This window comes from Tamandua tetradactyla, chromosome 3, assembly GCF_023851605.1.
Source record: "Tamandua tetradactyla isolate mTamTet1 chromosome 3, mTamTet1.pri, whole genome shotgun sequence".
Taxonomy (NCBI): Eukaryota; Metazoa; Chordata; class Mammalia; order Pilosa; family Myrmecophagidae; genus Tamandua; species Tamandua tetradactyla.
In genome coordinates, this window is record NC_135329.1 from 209,781,391 (window position 1) to 209,802,949 (window position 21,559).

Here is a 21,559-nt window from a genome sequence, read left to right on the forward strand (position 1 = left end):
TGTGTTGAACCATCCTTGCATTCCTGGTATAAATCCCACTTGGTCATGATGTTTAATTCTTTTAATGTGCTGTTGGATTCAATTTGCTAACATTTTATTCAGAATTTTTGCATCCATGTTCATCATGGAGATTGGCCTGTATTTTCCTTTCTAATAGCATCTTTACCTGGTTTTGGTATTAAAATAATATTACCTTCATAAAATGAGTTAGGTAGAGTTCCTTTTCCCTCCATTTTTTTGGAAAACTTTGAGCAGGATTGGGGTTAGTTCTTTCTGGAATGTTTGATGAAATTCCCCTGTGAAGCCATCTGGTCCTGGGATTTTCTTTATAGGATGATTTTTGATGACTGATTGAATCTCTTTATTTGTGACTGGTTTGTTGAGATCTTCTGTTTCTTTCTGCATCAGTGTACCTTGTTTGTATGTATCCAGGAATTTGTCCATTTCATATAAGTTGTCTAGTTTGTTGGCATAGTATCCTCTTATGATTTCTTTTATTTCTCTAGGGTCACTGGTAACACACCCCTTCTCATTTCTGATTTTGTTTATTTGCATCCTCTCTCTTTTTTTCTTTGTCAGTCTTGCTAATGGCCCATCAATTTTATAGTTTTTCTCAAAGAACCAACTTTTAGGTTTATTGATTCTTTCTATTGTTCTTTTGTTCTCCCATTCATTTATCTCTGCTTTGACCTTTGTTATTTCTCTTCTCCTCTTTGCTTTGGGGTTAGTTTGCTGTTCTTTCTCAAGTTCCTCTGGTTTTGCTATTAAGTCTTCGATTTTTGCTCTTTCTTTTTCTTAATATAGGCATTTAAGTCAATAAATTTCCCTCTCTGCACAGCCTTTGTCACATCCTATAAGTTCTGATAAGTTGTATTCTCATTTTCATTCATCTCCGAATAGCTACTGATTTCTCTAGCAATTTCTTCTTTGACCCACTGGTTGTTTAAGAGTGTGTTATTTAATCACCATATATTTGTGGATGTTCTTGTTCTTTGGTGGTTATTGAGATCCTGCTTCATCCCATTGTGATCAGAGAAAGTGCTGTGAATAATTTCAATTTTTAAAAATTTATAAAGACCTGTTTTGTGCCCCAGCATTTGCTCTATCCTGGAAAATGTTCCGTGAGTACTAGAGAAGAATGTATAACCTTGCGCTTTTGGGTGCAATGACCTATGTATGTCTGTTAGGTCTATTTCATTTATCAAGTTGTTTAACTTCTCCATTTCCTTGTTGACCTTCTGTCTGGTTGTTCTATCTATAGAGGGGAATGGTGTATTGAAGTCTCCTACTATTATTGCTGAAACATCTGTCGCTCCCTTCAGTTTTGCCAGTGTCTGCCTCATGTACTTTGGAGCTCCTTGATTGGGAGCATAAACATTTATGATTGTTATATCCTCTTGGTGAATTGACCCTTTGACTAGTATATAGTGTCCTTTGTCTCTTATGATGTCTTTACATTTAAAGTCTATTTTTGTCTGATATTAATATAGCTGTTCCTGCTTTCTTTGGTTACCACTTGCGTGGAAAATCTTTTTCCATCCTTTCACTTTCAATCTATTTGTATTCTTGTGTCTAAAAATGAGTCTCTTGTAAGCAGCATATAGCTGGATTATGTTTCTTAATCCATTCTGCCAATCTGTATCTTTTAATTGATAAGTTTAGTCTGTTAATATTCAAACTTATTACTGAAAAGGCATTTCTTAATTCTACCATCTTATCTTTTTAATTTTATTTGTCAGATCTATATATTCTTTTCCCTCTTTCTCTTTGTATTATTTAAATTACCCTTAGAGGTACTCTTCAATTCTGTGCCCTCTTCCAGACCTCCCTCTCCTGTCTTTTTATTTTCAGCCAGCAGAACTCCTTTCAATATTTCTTGTAGGGCCGCTCTTGTTAACAAATTCTTTCAGGACTTCTTTGCCTGTGAAAACTTTAATCTCTCCCTCAGTTTTGAAGGACAAAAGCTGAAAGTCTTTCTCTTTCAGGATCTTGAATATGTCATACCACTGCCTTCTTGCCACCAGGGTGCTAGTGGAGTAGTCTGAACTCAAGTCTTATTTGATTTCCCTTGTATGTAGTAGATTATTTTTCTTATTGCTTTCAGAATTTTCTGCTTCTCTTCAACATTTGACAGACTGATTAGTATATGCCTTGGGGAAGGCCTATTGGGTTTAATCTGTATGGAGTTCTTTGACTTCTATAATTATGTCCTTTATGATGTTTGGGAAGTTTTCCCCCATTATATCCTCAACAACTCTTCCTAGATCTTTACTCCTCTCTTCTCCTTCTGGAACACCAATGACTCTTATATTTGTGCACTTTGTTTTGTCTATGATTTCCCTGAGTTCCCATTCAATTTTTTCCCATCTTTTCTGCCATTTGCTGTTTTGAGTCTTTGAAGTCAATTATCCTGTCCTATATATCACTTATTCTTTCTTCTGTCTCTTCAAATCTGGTGTTGTGTGCCTCTAGTATGTTTTTTCAGTTGATCAGCAGAGTCTTTAATCTCTGTGATTTCTGCTATTTTTCTGTTTATTCTTTCAAATTCCTCTTTGTGCTCTTCAACTATCTTTTCATCTCCTTTATGCCATTTGCTATCCCATTGATTTTATTTAGCAGAGTTGTATGAACCTCTGTGATTAGTTGTTCCAATGTTTGTGTCTCCTCTGGTGTTTTAATTTGGTCATTAGGCAGGGCTTTATCTGTCTGCATTGTGATATGCTTAGTGATCTTCTGCTGTCTTCATCGCATGTAAATATCCTGATTGGTTTACTTTGGGAGTTGGTTTCTTTCAGTAGTCTAAGGCCTTTTGTTTGTGGGATGGTTGTACAGCAGGGAGCAGGGCACGGGGTGGAGGACTCAGTATGGTGATTTGTTTCAGGGCAGGTATGGATGCATGTTGGGGATGTTATGCTGAAGCTTGTGAATGTGGGCATCCAGTGGCAAGGGAGGGTGTAGCTGTGTGGGTGCACCACTCTGGGGTGTGTAACCCTGGTGTGCGTTGGTCTAAGGCATGGGGCCCTTTTCGTGCATGCATAGAGCTGTGGGAGCAGGTTGGTATTATGCCTTCGTGGATTGGGGGCAGATGTGACTTGGATGCATAGGTTGGCAATTTCTCAGAGCTGGGAAGTGAGGCTGAGGGCTGTGCACATGTGCAGTTCTAGGACTGCTATAAAGTGCGGTTCCCAGAAATGAATGACGTGATTGGGAGCCCGAGCACATGCATGGGCCTGGGAGTTCTGTAAACGGATGGCTTAGCTCAGGGAGGGTGGATGAGGCTGTGTGACACTATGGGCGGGGGTCAGTGGTAGTCTAGGTATGGAGGTTAGTGCCTGCAACCTTTATGCACTGGCAACAGTCTGCAGGGAACAGGGAGGGGGAGGTAGTGCTTGGGAGGTGTGCAGGAGAGGTGGGTTGGGCAGCACTTGGGGTGGGGGGGGTGGGGCAGGTGTTTGCACTAGGGGCTGGTGGGGTGGGGGTGCCTGGAGAAGGTGATGGGGTTCAAGTGCGTAGGGTGAGGGATGAGTCGCCGGTTCTGGGGCTGTGCTGGTGAGGGTAGCACACCCCAGGTTCATGGCCTGGCTTGCTTCCTAGTCCCATGCTCCTGTCCATGCACTCCCATGGGCTCTGCAGCTCCACTCCATGCTCCAGCTTTTTCCCTCACAGGTCCTTGGCCTCTGCAACCAGGGCTGCTGCATGTGGTGCAGGAGGCTCTCCCAGGTCAGCCGCACTCCCGAATTGCCACTTCAGTTGCCCTCCAGTCCCTTCTTTAATTTTTCTGTGGAGCAGGGCTAATCACAAGCTACTCTAGTCGACCATTTTCCTTGCATGTGGAATTTTAAAAAAACTAGCTTTACTGATATTTAATTCACATACCATACAATCCACTCATTTAAAGTTTACAGTTCAATAGTTTTTAGCAGATTTTTAGAGTAGTGTGACCATTACCACAATCAGCTTTAGAACATTTTCCAGTTATTCCCCCAAAGAAATCCTGGACCCAGTAGCAGTCACACTCCATACTTTCCTTCCTCCAGCTCCTGTCAGACACTAATTTACTTTCTATCTCTGTGGATTTTCCTACTCTAGGCATTTCATAGAAATTGAACCATACCATATATGCCTGGCTTTCTTGACTTAGCATCATGTTTTAAAGATTTATACATGTTGTAGCCTTACTTTTTATTGCCAAATAATAGTCTATTCTATGGATATTCCACATTTTATGAATCTAGTCATTATCTGATGGACATTTGGTTTTTCCAGTTTTGGGCTATTATGCATAATGCTGCTGTAAACATAGTCATAAGGTGTTTGTGTGGACATAGATTTCCAATTCTCTTGAGTCTATATCTAGGAGTGTCTTTTAGTTTCCTAGCCTGTTCAAAGCAATACTATGGAATGGGTAGGCTTAAATAATGGCAATATATTCACTTATGGTTAAAGTCCAAGGATACTGTCCAAATCCAGGCATCCTCAAGGTGATCCTTTCTTCCTGAAGACCGACAACCAGCAATCCTTGACCCTTCTGCCACATCGCAAGGCACATGGCAGCATCTGCTGGTCTCTCCCTTCTCTTCCAGGTTCTTTTGAATTCAGATTCTTGTTCCTGTGGATTTCTCGATCTCTCTCAGTATTCCTTTTAAAGGACTCCAGTAGGAGGATTAAGTCCCATCCTGAACGATGTGCATGACACCTTAACCTAAGTAGCCTCACCTGAAGGTCCTACTTACATGGGCTCACTCCCACAGGAATGGATTTGGTTTAAGACATGTTTTTCTGCGGTGCATATAGCTTCAAATCACCACAGAGCCAAATTTCTGAACTATATGATAACTACACAATATCTTTTGAGTGACTTCCAAACTGTCTTCCAAAGTGGCTATACTGTTTTATCTTTTTGTGGTAAAATACACATAACATATAACTTACCTTTTTCTTTTCCTTTGTATGCTGTATGTCGGGCATCACATTTCATTCTTTTTCCATGTGAGTATCCCTTATTGCAGCACCTTTTGTTGATTTTTGTTTGTTTGTTTTTTCTTTTTTGGGGAGCAGGTGCCAGGAATCGAACCTCGTCTCCAGCATGGCAGGTGAGAACTCTGCCTCCTGAGCCGTCATGGACCACCCTGCCCATTTTTTCTTTTGTTTGTTTGTTTTTGGGGAAGTGCATGGGCCAGGCATTGAACCTGGGTTTCCTGCATGGCCGGTAGGAATTCTACCACTGAACTACCCTTGCACCCCTGTAATTTACCATTTTAAAGTGTGCAATTCAGTGGACTCTAGTGCTTTCAGAATGTTGTGCACCATCAATATTGCTTGGTTCCAGGATGTTTTCATCACCCCAAATGGAAACCCTCTACCCTTTAGACAGTTATTTCCCATTTTCCCTCCATCTGGCCTCTGGCAGCAATCAGTGTGCTTTCTGTTACTCTGGATTTGCCTATTCTGGATAGTTAATGTAAATGGAATCATGAAATATGTGGCCTTTTGTGACTGGCTGCTTTCACTCAGCATAATGTTTTCATGGCTTCTCTCTGTTGTAGCACATATGTGCTACAGAACTTCATCCCTTTTTATGGCTAAAGAATATTCCATTGTATGGATAGACCACATTTTGTTTTTCTTGCAACAGATGATGGACCTATTGTGACTCCTTCTGCTAAAAACGTTGATGTATACAAGCTTGTGTTGAATACCTGTTTTCAATTCTTTTGGGTATATACCTAGGAATAGAATTGCTGGTCATACGTAATTCAATGTTTAACTGATTAAGAACTGCCAAACTCTTTCCTACAGTGACTGTACCACTTTACCTTTCCACCAGCAATGAATGAGGGTTCCAGTTTATCCACATTCTTACTCACATTTATTCTTTTTTAAGTTTTTAAAATTTTTATTTTTATTATAGCTCTCTTGTTTGGTGTGAAGTAGTGTTTATTGTGATTTTGATTTGTGTTTCCCTAATAACTAATGACATTGAGCTTCTTTTCATGTACTTGTTGGCCATTTGTATATCTTCTTTGGAGCAATTTCTATTCAAGTCCTTTGTTCAGTTTATAATAGGGTTTTCTGGTTTTGTTGTTGTTGTTGTTGAGTTGAGGATTTATTTACAGATCTGGATATTTAACTGTTGTAGGATATATAGTTATTTTTTCTCCCATTCTGTGCTTTTTCCACTACATTCTTGATTGTATCCATTAACGCATAAAAGTTTTTAATTTTGATGAAGTACAATTTGTCTAGGTCTTTTCTTGCTTTTGCTTTTGGTGTCATACCTAAAAAGACTTGTCTAACCCAAGGTCACAAATATTCACACATCAGTTTCCTTTATAGGTTTATGCTTTTAGCTCTTGTATTTGGTCAATGATCCATTTTGAGTTAATTCTTTAACAGGATGTAAGATAGAGGTTCTCTTTCATTCTTTTGGTTATGGATATCCAGTTCTCCCAACACCACTTATTGAAGAGACTGTTCTCTCTCAATTAAGTGAGCCCACTTAATTATCAAAAATCAATTAACCATGGATCTAAGGGTCTATTTCTGAGTTCTCAATCTGATTCCATAGATCAGTATGTCTATCTTTATGCCTGCACCATGCCGTTTTGATTATTGTAGCTTTATAATGTGCTTTAAAGTCATGAAGCACGATACCTCCCATTTCATTCTTATTTTTCAGGATGTTTTGGTTATTTTAGGCCCTTTACTCTTCAAAATAAATGTGATAATGAGCTTCTCCATTTCTGCAGTTTTTGGAATTTTGTTTGGTGTTGCATTGAATTGTACATCAATTTGGGTAGAATTGATATCTTAATAACATTTAGTTCTTCTATTTATTCAGGTATTCTTTGATTCCTTTTAGCAATGTTTTATAGTTTTCTGTGTATAAGTCCTATACATCCTTGGTTAGGTTTATTCCTAGATATTGATTCTTTTAGGCGTATTGTAAATGGAATTTTTTTCTTGATTTCCTCCTCAGATAGCTCATTACTAGTGTATTAAAACACTACTGACTTTTGAATATTCATCTTCTATTCTACCACTTTATTGAACTCAACTAGTAGCTGAATTAGCTTGGCTGTTGTTTTTTCTGGATTTTCTATATAATAGGATCATGTCATCTGCAAATAGTGACAGTTTTACTTCTTCCTTTCCAATTTCAATGCCTTTTGTTTCTTTTTATTGCCTAATTGCTCTAGCTAGAACTTCTAGCACAGTGTTAAGTAGCAATGGTGACAGTGCGCATCTTTGTCTTGTTCCTGATCTTAGAGGGAAAGCTTTTAGCCTTTCACCATTGAGTATGATGTTAGCTGTGGGTTTTTCATATATGCCCTTTATCATGTTTAGAAAGTTTCCTTTCATTCTAACTTTTGAAGTGTTTTTTATCATGAAAGGATGCTGAATTTTGTCAAATGCCTTTTCTGCATCAATCAAGATGATCACGTGGTTTTTCCCTTTTAATTTGTTAATGTGGTGCATTACATTAGTTGATATTCTTGTGTTGAAACATCCCTGCACAGCCTGAATAAAATCCACTTGGTCATGGTGCATAATTCTTTTAATATGCTGTTGGATTCTTTTTGAAAGCATTTTGTTGAGGATGTTTTACATCTCATTTGAGAGACTGGTCTGAAGTTTTCTCTCCTTGTAGTATCTTTATCTGGCTTTGGTGTTAGGGCAATGTTGGCTTCGTAAATGAGTTAGGCAGTGTCTCCTCTTCTTCAAGATTTTGGAAGAGTTTGAGCGGGAATTGTATTGATTCTTCTTGGAATGCTTGAAAATGCACCAGTGAGGCTTTCAGTCCTAGGCTTTTCTTTGCTGATAGATTTTTGATGATTGATTTGATCTTTTTACTTACTGATTGGCTTGTTGAGGTTTTCTATTTCTTCTCAAGTCAGTGTAGGTTGTACATGTGTTTGTAGTAAGTTGTCTATTTCATCTAAGTTGTCTAGCTTGTTGGCATATAGTTGTTCATAGTAATTATTTCTGATCTTTTTATTTCTTCAGGGTTTGTGGCAATGCCCATACTCTCAGTTCTGATTTTATTTGTTTGAAGCTTCTCTCATTTTGTCTTTGTCTAGTTAAGGGTATTTTTTATTTTATTGATCTTCTCAAAGAATGAATTTTTGGTTTTATTTATTCTATTGTTTTTTATTCTTCATTTGGGGGTTAGCTGATGGCTGGTTAGCTGATGGCTGGGGGTAAGCGGCCATACTGAGTGAGTCACACAGACACAGAGCACACAGCACACGACTCAGGAGACAACCCTCAGGGGAAAATGGAAGGCGTCTGCTTTATCCAGGAAGTACACAGGCTTATATAGGCTGGGAAGCATGCAGGGACATGTGTCGGGCTGGGATTGCTGGTCGTTGTTGCTAGGCTGGAGGGCAGATTTCCGGGATTGGTCAACGCTGTTGCTAGGGTGGAGGGCAGATTTCTGGGATTGGTCACCGTTGTTGCTAAGGCAGAGGGCAGATTTCAGGTCAGCCATTTTGTTTTGCCTTGCATCAGCCACGGCACCCATGTTAGTGATATTTTATGGCTTCTCCAACGATAGCGATAGTTTATGGCTTCTCCAACAATTCCTCCTTTTTTGTTCTTTAGCTTTCTGGGTAACTGTGCCTGTCTTAGGTTGCCTCCTCTGGAGGTCTTACCCGTCTTTGGTTACCAGCTAAGCCACTGGAAGCGAGGGGCAGCAGTGCCTGTCTTAGGTTGCCTCCCCAGGAGGTCTTACCCATCACTGGCTGCCTGCTGATCTGAGCATCACACAGGAGGACTGAGATGCGCAGCTTAGGCTGGCTAGTATGGAGACTGTAGAGATGCAGGCGATGCAACTTTATGACAAAGCCAAAGCCCAGAGAGCGGGAGTGCATGCGGGAGGGGGTAGGCCAAAACCACCGGTATTCAGGTAGGGGATGGGGGCCCCAAGGAACCCGAGGACTCCCTTGCAACTCAGGGGTACACAGCAGCTGCTGGAAAAGCAGGTGGGAAGGGTGCACAGGGGCTTGTTAATGGCAGCTTGCAATAAAAATCTTCAACATGTTTTTCCAGCACTTAATGTCCTCTCGGGCACGTCTGCAATAAGTCTTAAACAAATGGTTTAGCAACAGGCCTTTAAGCTAGGGGTTTTGTCATACTTTGGTTGCAGCATCATCGCACATAGAGCTAGGGGAAGGAATAGGTTGGTATTGCTGCATAAGCACCATAAGGTGGAGAGCATTAACTTATGCTTTAACAAAAGCTAGGAGGCGCTTAAGTACCCATGGGCCTATAGATATCAGGAGAAGGACGATGAAAAGGGGTCCCAGAATAGAAGAGATTAGGGTGGTTAGCCATGGGGATTTATAGAATAATTGTTGGTACCAGGTCTCTTGGGCATCCCACTCATGCTTACGGGTCACAAGTCCTTCCCTGAGTTTGGTCATGGACTCCTTAATTACACCGGAATGGTCAGCGTAAAAACAACATTCCTTGCCTAAAGTGGCACAGAGTCCTCCTTGCATGAGGAAAAGCAGGTCTAAGCCTCCCCTGTTTTGGAGAACGACTTCTGATAGGGATGTAAGGGATTTTTTGAGGTGGGTGATGGAGCTTTCAATGCGGGTTAGGTCTTCGTCTACCGCAGCACGGGAGCTCATCCATTAGACATGGCGGGCTTGGTCAGCTGACTGGGGATCCAAAGGGGCTGGTCTGTGTTTTCTGGAAAGACACAAGCAAACCCTCGCCCTTGGGTTAAGAGTGGGTGTGGACCCTTCCATGCGTTTGTGAGTGGGTCCCTCCATGTAACCAGAGGGATGGGTGTAGGCACCTCCCGAAGGCCGGCCCAGTGCTTTACCCCAGGTGAGCACCAGTGAGCGTCAAAGGTCAGAAAGTTTAAGGTGACGAGGGCCTTGTTAAGACAATCTCGGGGGCACCCTGCTGGAAATTGCTCCTTCAATTTTTTTAGTTGCTGTTTAAGTGTATGATGTGTTCGCTCAACTATGGCTTGTCCTTGGGGGTTGTAGGGAAGGCCAGTTTTGTGCATTATGTGCCAATCAGTGCAAAACTGATGGAAAGCCCTTGATGAGTAACAAGGCCCATTGTCTGTTTTTATAGCCCATGGCACCCCCATAGAATTGAATGCCTGGAGGCAGGTGGAGATGACATGTTTTGCCTTTTCTCCAGAGAGGGTGGAAGCATGGACAAATTTGGAGTATGTGTCTACAATGACATGGAGATACTTGAACCTACCAAGGCCAGGGAAGTGTGTAACGTCCATTTGCCAGATGGCATTAGGTCGTAGGCCACGTGGATTTACTCCCTGTGGTTGTAGTGGGCCTATCGGAAGAAGGGGCCCACACTGAGTGCAGGTACGTGTGAGGTGTTTGCACTGTTGCGCAGAAAGTGAGGGGAAAAGCCGTTGAAGGGATTGTGCTGGCATGTGAAATTTAGCATGGAGTACACGGGCCTAGTGGATGTTGGAGCTCAAGACATGGACCCTAAGCGCAGAGTCCACAGCAGCGTTACCCTCAGCGAGGGGTCCAGAGAGCTCAGTGTGTGACCGAATGTGCTGGATGAACCAGGGACATGTACGGTTTTCCAAGAGGACTCTCATGGCTATAAGCATGTCGTCTTGGAGAGACATCTTGTTTTTAAGAACCGCATGTGGCGGTGCCCTGACAGTTTGGGCTGCATATGCACTGTCTGTGAAGATGTTTAATGAGGAGTTTTGGTGGTGAAGGAAAACCAAGAGGAGGGCATAAAGCTCCCCCTGCTGTACTGAGCTGGAGTGTGGGTGTATCTAAACAGTATTTGGGGTACCGGCTTGCTTAAGAACAATAGAGCTGTGAGTCCTGTTAGCATCTGTAAAAACAAGGGGGGCTTTGGGGATGGTCTTGGAGGTGGGAAATGCGTGTGAGTTGAGGATAAAGGGAAGGAGGGTCATGGATGTGATGAGTTTGTGTTTGGACAGGTGATTGTCTATTTTCTCTGTGTAGCTGGCAAGGAGGATTTGCATGTTGAGGTCGGATTGGCAAAGGTGATTAATTTGTTCCATAGTAAAGGGGAGAACTAGCATATCGGGCTCTAAGCCGAACATGCGGACAGCAGTGGTCCAAAGTTTTCTCCCAAGAATACAGACTGCATCCCAGCACGGAGTGATCGTTCCCAGAGAAGTGAGTGCCAAATGCACCCAGAAAAGCGGCCCATCTTGGTACAGGAGACCTGTAGGTGTCCCTGGGGTATTGATAACTAGGGCCAAGAGAGGGCACTCTGGTTGTAATCGGGCGAGGCTCATGGCCTTGATTTTGTCATTTATAAGGGATATGCACATTCGTGCAGGGTCACTAAGAGTACAGTAGCTGGAGGGGTTAGAATCTCCCTCTAGAAGTTCAAACAGGTGCCTAAGTTCATGAGTGGTGATATTTAGGTGGGGACGCAGCCAATTAATGTCCCTGCAGATGTGTTGGAGCTCATTAAGGGTGCATCGGTCTGGGAGGTCCAGCCTAGGGTAGGTGGGTATGATCTCGTCAGTGATGGTGTAGCCCAGGAATGTGAAGGGGGGACAATGTTGAATTTTGTCAGGTGCAACAGCAAGCTGTAGCTGTTTGAAATTATCGAATAAAGGTGTAAGACAGTCTGATAAATGACTCGGGTCTCAGTGGGCAAAAAGGATATCATCCATGTAATGCACCACCTGACAGTATGACAGAAGCAGGTTAGTAGTGACCGAGGCATAAATCTGACACATTGCCAGGCTGTTTTTCATTCCCTGAGGAAGGACCTTCCATTGGAACCTCTGATGAGGAGTGGCATTGTTAATTGTAGGGACTGAAAAAGCAAAATAAGGGCGGTCCTCTTCATGGAGAGAAATAGAAAAGAAACAGTCCTTGATGTCAACGGCAACGATATGGTAGCCATGTGGAATGGCTGAAAGATGGGGGCGTCCTGGCTGCGGGGATCCGATTTTTTCGATCTGGGCGTTAATATTATGGAGATCATGAATGAAATGCCATTTGCCAGTTTTATTTTTAATTACAAAGACTGGCGAATTGTGAGGACTGATGGAAGGCTCAATGTGTCCAAGGGAAAGCTGTTCCTGGACAAGGGAGTGCAGGCCGGAAAGTTTTTCTTGAGGCAGCGGCTACTGCTCCATCCAAATAGGGGCGGTTGTTAGCCACCTTAACTTGATGGGCACTGGCTTGGTGACTGAAAATTGGTGTGGATGAGCAGTGGCCTCTATGCTTGGGGGTGGACCACAGGGTGGGCTGTAAGAACAGCATTAAGCTTTGGGAGGATGTCCCGGCCCCAGAGTGGGTAAGTTAGATTGGGAAGAACCAGAGGGCTAAATGTGCCTGTGGTTCCATCGGGGTCCACCCAGGTTAGGCGGCTCGTGAGCTGTTGGGCAGGTTTGAGGCCTCCAACACCCTGCACTAAGGGTCCTGACTTATTTCCACGAGGGGTTGAGATCTTGGGGCCGAAGGACGGAAACGTCGGCCCCTGTGTCCAGTTGACCAGAAATGGCTTTGTCCTGAACCCTTAGTGTCAGAAAGGCCTTGCTTTGCATGATGGGAATAGCCCATAGAACTGCGGGGGAGCACGCCTCTCTTGGGGGCGGAGCTGAGAGGTGCCCCGAGATTAGTTTAAAGGTGGCAAGGGACGCCCTTGAACGCCAGAGATAGCCCTGCAGTCCTTTTTCCAATGGAATCCACGTTTACATCGGGGACACACAGAGTGTGGGGGGGGGGCGGGACCAGAGGGGTTTTTAGGAGGAGTTGGGGGGGGAAATGTTAAAGGTACACTCGCGAGCATAGTGGCCGGGCTGATGGCATTGATAACAGGTTCTAGGCCCTAGGGGGAATTAAGGTGTTCTATAAGGGTGGCAGCAAGAATGGAAGCACTGTCTAGCGGAGGCAGCGGCAGCAGCAATCGCTGCGGGGGAGGAGGAAGAGATGTCCCTACAGCCCAGGACCCAACTGTCTGGCTCTTGATTGCAGATGGGGGTGATAGCTTGTCTGCACGGAGTATTTGTCCCTTCCCAAAGGAGTTCCTTGAGAAGGGCATCAGCGATGGGGCCTGCTGACACCTTACGATGTACAACATCTTTAACACAGCTGAAAAAGGTGGAAAAGGGTTCGTCCAGACCTTGTAAGAGTCCAGCTAATGGAATGGGTTTACCCTGCGGGTTGAGCCTCTGGAAGGCAGACCTAGCAATATTATGGACCTGCTCAAAGAGGAGAGGCGGGCAGAAGGCTTGCATCAAAGGAAGAGACCACTGTTCCATGCCCTTAAGGGCATCAGGGGGAACTTCGGTGTGACCATTGGTGAGATTCCGGACACCAGTTCGACTGGATTCATCATTCTACAATGCGTTCCGGGTAACAAAGTCTCCCGGCTTGATAATAGCGCAGGCAAGGTTTTTCCAGTCTACCAGGCAGTTGTATTCATAGGAAAGATTCTCAAGAAGCATCTGAGTGTAAGGGCTATGGAAGCCGTCCTCCTGGATGGCTTTGCGAAGGTTAGAGATGGTCTTGTGATCATACGGGTACCAGGAGAAAGGAAAGGAAGACATGGGATTAAGATTAAGGGGAAACAGGTGAGGGTGCTGCGAGGCCGCAGAGGGGTGGGGGAGGGAAGGGCATGCGCAGTGGGAAGGGGGAGGGGCCACAGGAACCTGAAGCATGGGTGGAAACAGGGAGGGGGAGCAGGCTGCTGGCGGTAAGGGAAGGGAAGGAGGAGGGAGTGCAACAGGAGGGGAGGGAGTGGAGGCAGGGCCGGCAGGCTGTGGGGCGGGGCCGATCGGCTCAGGGGTGCGGAGAGTGGAAGGGGGAAGGGGGCAGGGGTTGTCGATAGAGGCGGCATCTAGCGAAGGAGTGTTAGTAGGGGGAAGAGGAGGTAGAGGGGGAGGGGTGGAAGGAGGGGGAAGTAAGATTGAAAGAGAGGGAGCAGGTCGCAGCGGCCTAGAGGGCTTAGGAGGAGCAGGGGGAGGGGCAGCCATGGCGGCGGCAACTGCAGGGAGTGAGGGTAGAGAAGGATACAGCGACGCTACCGGAGGTGGAGAATGGTTTGTATGGAGGCGGGGAACACTTGGGTTTGGAAAGGGGAGGCTCGGTTTGGAAGCAGGCAGAAGTTGAAGCGCGGAGGAGGGTGTGGAGAGGTTGAAGCCGGTGTGGCAGGCGAAAGCGAAAGCGCATCAGAAGGGGCTCCCGTGAGGCATGCGTATATCACTAGGAGGGTGGGAACAAGACCTAGGGGAAAGGTTTTTCCCTCATGTTCCTCAACAGCATGAACGCGCGCTGAAGGAGTTTGCACCAAGTATTCGGGTCCCATACCAAGGCTGTTTCAAGCCAGGGGTTAGACTGTGTAAGGACTTCCCAGTACTCATGCAAGGTTTTTTCAGACATTTTAACCCACCTTGCGCCCAATAAGATGTGGATAGCTTGAGCCTGAGGCGCGAAATCAGAGGAAGGAGTGTTGCCTATGATAGGGAGAATTTAGAGGGGGTGGTGTACACAGAGAAACCGCCGAGGGGGCCACTTACCAAGACGGGTGGCTGTCACTGAGAACCACCAAAGGGGGCGACTATCATGGAGAATCGCCGAGGGGGGGGCTGTCACTGAGAACCACCGAAGAGGGCGGCTATCACGGAGAACCACTGAAGGCAGCAGCTCTCACGGAGAACCGCCGAAGGGGGGGGTGGCCCCACGTTGAGCACCACTTGAGGGTTAGCTGATGGCTGGTTAGCTGATGGCTGGGGGTAAGTGGCCACACTGAGTCAGTCACACAGACACAGAGCACACAGCACAAGACTCAGGAGACAATCCTCAGGGGAAAATGGAAGGCGTCTGCTTTATTCAGGAAGTGCACAGGCTTATATAGGCTGGGAAGCATGCAGGGACATGTGTTGGGCTGGGATTGGTGGTCATTGTTGCTAGGCTGGAGGGCAGATTTCTGGAATTGGTCACTGTTGTTGCTAAGGCAGAGGGCAGATTTCAGGTCAGCCATTTTGTGTTGCCTTGCATCAGCCATGGCAGCCATGTTAGTGATATTTTATGGCTTCTCCAACATCATTTCATTAATTTCTGCTCTAAGCTATATTATTTATTTCCTTCAGTTTGTCTTGAGATTAGTTTGCTATTCTTTCTCCAGTTTCTCAGCTTGCCCAGTTAGGTCATTGATTTTAGTGCTCTTCTTTTTTTTTTTTTTTTGCATGGGCAGGCACTGGAAGTTGAACCCAGCTCTCTGTTATGGCTATCGAGAACTCTGATTGCTGAACCACCGTGGCCTACCCTCACCTCCTTTTTAATGTATGAGTTTAGGCCTATTAATTCCCTCTCAGCACTGCCTGTATAGTTTTTATATGTTGTGTTCTCGTTTTCATGTGTGTGATGCATAGTAGCATGTTTTTTAACCTCCATACGTTTGTGTCTTCTCCAGGTCTCCATTTGTTATTGATTCTGAGCTTCATTCCATTATGATCAGAGAAAGTACTTTGTATAATTTCAATTTTTAAAAAATTCTTTAAGGCCTGTTTTTTTCCCCAGCATGTGGTCTACTCTTGAGAATGTTTCATGAACACTTGAGAAGAATTGTATATTTCTGCTTTTGAATGCAGTTTCTATACATGTCTGTTAGTTCATTACTCATATTATTTAGACTCTCTGTTTCTTTACTGAGCCTCTGTTTTGTTGTTCTATCTATTGGGGAGAATGATATGTTGAAACTTCCCCTTATGATGGTAGAGTTGTCTACTGCTCCTTTTAGTTTTGCCAGTGTTTGCCTCATGTACTTTGGGTCACTTTGATTAGGAGCATAGATATTTATGATAGTTATTTTTTCTTGTTGAACTGCCCGTTTTATTGATATATAATGTCCTTATTTATCTCTTATAACATTTTTGCATTTAAAGTCTATTTTGTCTGATATTAGAATAGCTATTCAAGCTTTCATTTGGCTACTACTTGTGTGGAATGTATTTTTCCATCCTTTACTTTCAATATATTTGCATCTTTGGGTCTAAGATGAGTCACTTGTAAACAGCACATATAGGGATCATATTTGTTAATCCATTCTGCCAATCTGTGTGTTTTGATTGGTGGGTTTAATCCATTAACATTCAAAGTTATTACTGTAAAAGCAATTCTTGATGCAACCACCTTATCCTTTGGTTTTTGTTTGTCAGATCTATTTTTTCTATCTTTTTAATCCTTTAAGTTACCCTTACTAATATTATTCCTTTCTGTAGCCTGCTCCAGATCTCCCTCTCTCTCTCTCTCTCTCCTATCTTTTGTTTTCATCTGGCAGGACTCCCTTCAGTAGTTCTCATACGTTGGTCTCTTATTAGTGAACTCTGTCAGCTTCTTTCTCATCTATGAATATTTTAAACTCTTCCTCATTTTCTTTTATGACAGCAAAAATCTGTTTAAGGAAGGTGTTGAAAATGGAGCTGATACAAAAGCAAGCCATTTTGATACCATGGCAAAGGACTGAAAATACAACCTTATCGATACAGAAATGGGATGTTTGCTGAAAACTGTTTTCTTCATGGGAAGAATTTTATATAGCAGAGGTAAAATGTAGAGGTGAAATAACTGAAAAGGCTTTCAGAATATTCCATTTAGATGTTACCTTGACCTTTTGGCACAAGAATATCCTTTCCAAGTACTTTATATATCTCTGAGCATCTTGTCTTAGTTAGTGGGAAAACATGCTTAAAACTGGTTGCTTTATTCTTCCTTGATTTTTCAGAATCATTTCCAAGGAAACACCATTTCAAATACTGGAATATATTAATCCAAATGAGGTCTGAAGAGGAATAAAATTAAAATTGAACAACTTGCTGTTTGATTCCTTGATTTTTCTGAACAACTTCTGTTCTAGTTTGCTAGCTGCCAGAATGCAGTATACCAGAAACAGAATGGCTTTTAAAAAGAGGAGTTCAATAAGTTGCTAGTTTACAGTTCTAAGGCCAAGAAAACATCCCAATTAAAACAAGTCTATAGAAATGTCCAATCAAAGGCATCTAGGGAAAGATACCTTGGTTCAAGAAGGCCAATGAAGTTCAGGGTTTCTTTCTTAAGTGAGAAAGCATATAGCAAACACAGTCGGGGTTTCTCTCTCTTCTGGAAAGAGGCAACATGGCATCATCTGCTAGCTTTCTTTCCTGGCTTCCTATTTCATGAAGTTCCCCAGGAGGCATTGTCCTTCTTCATCTCCTAGGTTCACTGGCTGGTGGGCTCTCTGCTTCATGGTGCTGAAGCATTCTCTTCTCTCTCTGAATCTCTCTTTCCCCAAAGTGTTGCCTCTTTTATAGGACTTCAGAAACTAATCAAGACCCACCCAAATGGGTAGAGACATGCCTACTGCTAATCCAGTTTAACAACAACTCTTGATTAAATCACAACTCGAGGGAGATGACCTACTTACAGTTTCAAACATTCAATACTGAATAAGGATTAGAAGAAACGACTGCCTTTACAAAATGGGATTAGGATTAAAGCATGGCTTTTCTTGGGTATATACATCATTTCAAACCAGCACAACCTCCATTGAAACTTTAGCCTCATATAGGGGAATAGGTTCATCTGGGGTCTAAAAACATCAGGTGATAACTTCTCCATCACATCTTTTAAAATTCAAAGATATTTCCCCTGTTGTACATTTGACAAATTCCAAACTTCGTCATTAAGGAAAGACACCATTGCTCCATTGACGAAAAGGATCCAACTGAAAGGTTTCTTCTGTTACCCAATGGCCTCCAACACCAAGAAGTGTGATGATATCATGCTTATGTGGCAGTAGTTGTAGTTTTATAGCCTTTTCATCATCTTTACTATATAATCTCACTCCAGCATCTAGGACAATATCTACCCCCAGGCCACCTGTTTCTTCCTAACAGCTTTCAGCAATGCAAACCTTTCTGTTAGATACATCAATCACTTGGGCTGTAGATGGCCTAAATATTTCAAGGTACTGCTTGTCTTCAAGGCTGTATACTGTTGAAATCACTTTGGCTCCTCTATGTTGTGCTAACTGAATAGCTACTATACCAAATGTACCTGCCCCATCCATTGTCATGGAAAATCCATGATTTTCCAAGAGAGAGATGAGAAAGATAATACAGAGTTGTGTAGGCTCATACCTCATTCTGAATGGTTCCAGCTGCTTCTGTCTATGTAACCTTTTCAGGCCTATAAAGCAAGCAATGCTCATGCACCTTAACAACTTCACAAAGTCCAGGGTCCTCGGAATCCTGGGGTAAAATTCTGACTACTTTATCATCTGGATGAAAGAATAATACCTTGCTTCCAACATCTCACACAATTTCAGCAACTTATCTCCCAATAGGAAACAAATCCCACTCTATCTTCATTTTGGCCAGAAGCTTTATATTTCTCTGGCTCAGGGCACAAGCTTTAACTTGAAGTTTCACAAAGTTATCCTTTGTAACAAGAACATTTTCCCTTTCTTGAAACACAAATGTTATTTCTTTATTTGTAAAACTTTGTTGAAAATGTAAGCCTTTCATAGTCACCTGCCTCTGAGTCACCTCAACAGCCTCTCCCTCATTTTTGAAAGACAGCTTTGCCAGATAGATAATTCTTGCCTGACCTTTTTTTCTCTTTCAGTGTCTTAAATCTATCTTACCATTGTCTTCTCATGTCCATTGTGTCTGATGAGAAATCAGCACTTAGTCTTATTTGGCTTCCATTGTATAAGTTAAATCGCCTTTCTCTTGTTGCTTTCAAAATTTTCTCCTCTTCAGCATTTGACAGGCTGATTACTATGTGTCTTGGAGTGATTCTATTTGGATTTATTCTGTTTGGAATACATTGGACTTTTTAGAACCCAGGTGGATAACCTTCATTTATAAAGGTTGGGAAATTTTCAGCCATTATTTCTTCAAATATTCTTCCTGGCTCTTTGCCCTTCTCTTCTCCTTCTGGAACACTCACGATGTGTTTATTTAGGCACTTTGTATTGTCAGTCATTTCCCTGAGACCCTGTTCAGATTTTTCCACTTTTTTCTCCCTTTGCTCTTTTGTCTGTTCAAAGTCAGTTGTTCTGTCTTCTATTTCATTGATTCTTCTTTCTGCCTCTTTAAGTCTGCTGTTGTGTGTCTTCAGAATATTTTAAATTTTCATCTACAGTGTCTTTCAAATTCTTCTTTATGCTCTTCTAGTGCCTTTTTAATATCATTTATCTCTTTATACACAATTCCTCATTTCTTTAAATTCATTCAGGAGTTTTTTTTTGCACATATTTGATTAGTTGTCCCAAATTCTATATCTTCTCCAACTTTTTAATCTCTTCCTTTGGTTGGGTCCTTTCTTCTTGAGTTTTAGTATGCCTTGTTACTTTTGCAGATTTCTGGTCGTCTCATTATCTTGGTGGATCTATCCTGAATTCTCTCTCATCAAAGATCTAGCTGTTGCCTGGGATTGTATTAGGGCACTGCTTTGACAGCTGGATCATCTGTATTTCTCAGCCAAAACAGGGCCAGGTATCCATGAAGGGGATGCAGAACAGCTCCAATGGCCCTGGGATAGTATCTGGAGAGGCTGTGAAGGGCCCTGTAGTTGCCCTGGACTTTCCAGCCTGCTGAGCAAATGGCACTCTTCAGTGACTTAACCCTCCTCAGCTGTTTAACTCTTGGGGCCCTGGAAGGGTCTGAACAGGTGCGGCTGAAACTGTGGGGTCTCCTTTGCTGTCACTTTGCTGGCCAATATCTGGCTCAATGGGGAGGGGCTGTGTCCCCCACTTTACTTGGGATAGTGGACTCCCCCATCTGCCCCAGTAGGCAGCCATACCCCAGGCAAGGTTTGGGCCTCCAGGTGATGTTTCCCTCAAGAGTGGGGAATGGGCATCAAGACCCAGGGCTGGAATCACAGTCTCTGTCCATGTTTTCTCAGGATCTTCATCCCTAATTGGCCTGAGCTTTGAAATGTCCTCCCCTTTCTCCCGGGTCCGTAAACAGTTGGTTTGGGTAGTTTCTGCTTGGCTACTTGCTGCTTTTAGGGACAATTTTGTGGTTCTCTCTCTGATCCTCCATTTTGGAAGCTCTTCATTGTTGCCCTTTTGTATTCTGCCCTTCCTAGTGGCTTAATTACTGCATTGGGTCCTTGTGGGCTTGGGTCTGTGTCTGGATATAGTGGGGATCTGACTCACTGCTGCGAGAGATCTTATAGTCTGTGTCCTTGGGTGGAAGGTGGCAGTTATCCTCTGGGAACTTTACAAGGTGTGTGAGATGGAGTGAGGGGGAGGGGAGAGGACCAGCCTGTTTGGGACAGAAGTTTCCAACCTGATATTTTTCTCTTTCTTTGATTCAGCATTTGTGGGAACCTTCCCCAGTCTACCTTCCTCCAGAGATCTGAAGAAGTGAGAATTGACCCTTTTTCACTGAATCACTGGGGGGGAGGTTTTTAGTAGCTGTTTACATTGCCATGTTGATGACATCATGTCATATAGGTACTTTTTTAAACTTAAATTTGTAATTCAATGTTTTTAATAGGACATGAAAAGAATATTAGGTATTTGTCTTTTTCTATTAATGTTTCATGGACTATGGAATATACAGTAGATTCTAATCTTTATCAGCTCAGGACAATTTTGTCTTTACTAACTTATGATATATCCTCAATTTCTGCTCTTTTAAAGATCAACTTTGTTAAGGTATTTCTTCAGATTCTTCTACAAAGTGCAGGATACTAGGACAGAACCCAGGGCCCTGCCACCCTGTGCAGTGATGCTGCCACTCCTGTATACATGTTTCCTTTTTTAGTGACATATTCATGGAAAAGAAAAAATTGCTGTGGGAATATAAAAAGTGCTTATGTTCTCATTTTCCACTGTTCTTCCTTTTCTTGACTATTCTACCCCAACTGCTTATTCCTTTCCCTTATTTGATTTCTCCCACCAGTTCTGCTCAGCTTACTTGCCGTTTGATTTCCAGAAATTTGATTAAGGCAGTGAATGGGGTAGAACAAAGCATAACATTGGGTGTCCCTTTTGAAAGTGCTCAGCATTCTCACATTGGAGAAATGCCTTTTGGATAGAACGCAAAGGAGTCCTGGCATGAGTTATTCTGTGTATGTAGCCAGCATACAGGTTTGTGTTTACACAAAGGAGCCTCCCAAGTATTAGTCTTTGTCTATACCAAGGTCTTGTAGATGAATTAAACATTGAAAGTGGTTCGGTTTGGATTAAGTAGGATTTCCCACCCTACTTTATTATGTATGATGATGATGATGATGATGATGATGATGATGATGATGATGATAACAACTAGTTCTGAATTGCCAGTAAGAGGCATTTTGATTATTTCTCTTGTTGTTTTTTGACTATTTCAGTGTATAGTGCATGGGGGAGAATGAGGGGGGCATGGACAGGCTCAGAAAAGTAGCCACTGTTTACAAAATTTATATACATAACTCAAAATATCCCATGTAGGCCATTTTCAAGTGTAACATTCAGTGGTATTAATTACATTCACAATGTTGTCCCCTATCACCACCATCCGTTACCCAAACTTGTGCCCACTTACAAACTACTTCCTGGCCATCTAAAAACAGAAAAAACAAGCAAA

At 42.9% G+C, this 21,559-nt stretch overlaps 1 long non-coding RNA gene and 1 pseudogene across 1 annotated transcript in view; one reads left to right on the top strand and one right to left on the bottom strand.

The window, feature by feature from the left end:
• Window positions 1–21,559, top strand: part of LOC143678246 (uncharacterized) — a 65,417-nt gene that overhangs the window by 43,433 nt on the left and 425 nt on the right. The window lies entirely within an intron of this gene.
• LOC143676637 (quinone oxidoreductase-like protein 1) lies at window positions 16,796–18,572 on the bottom strand (annotated as a pseudogene).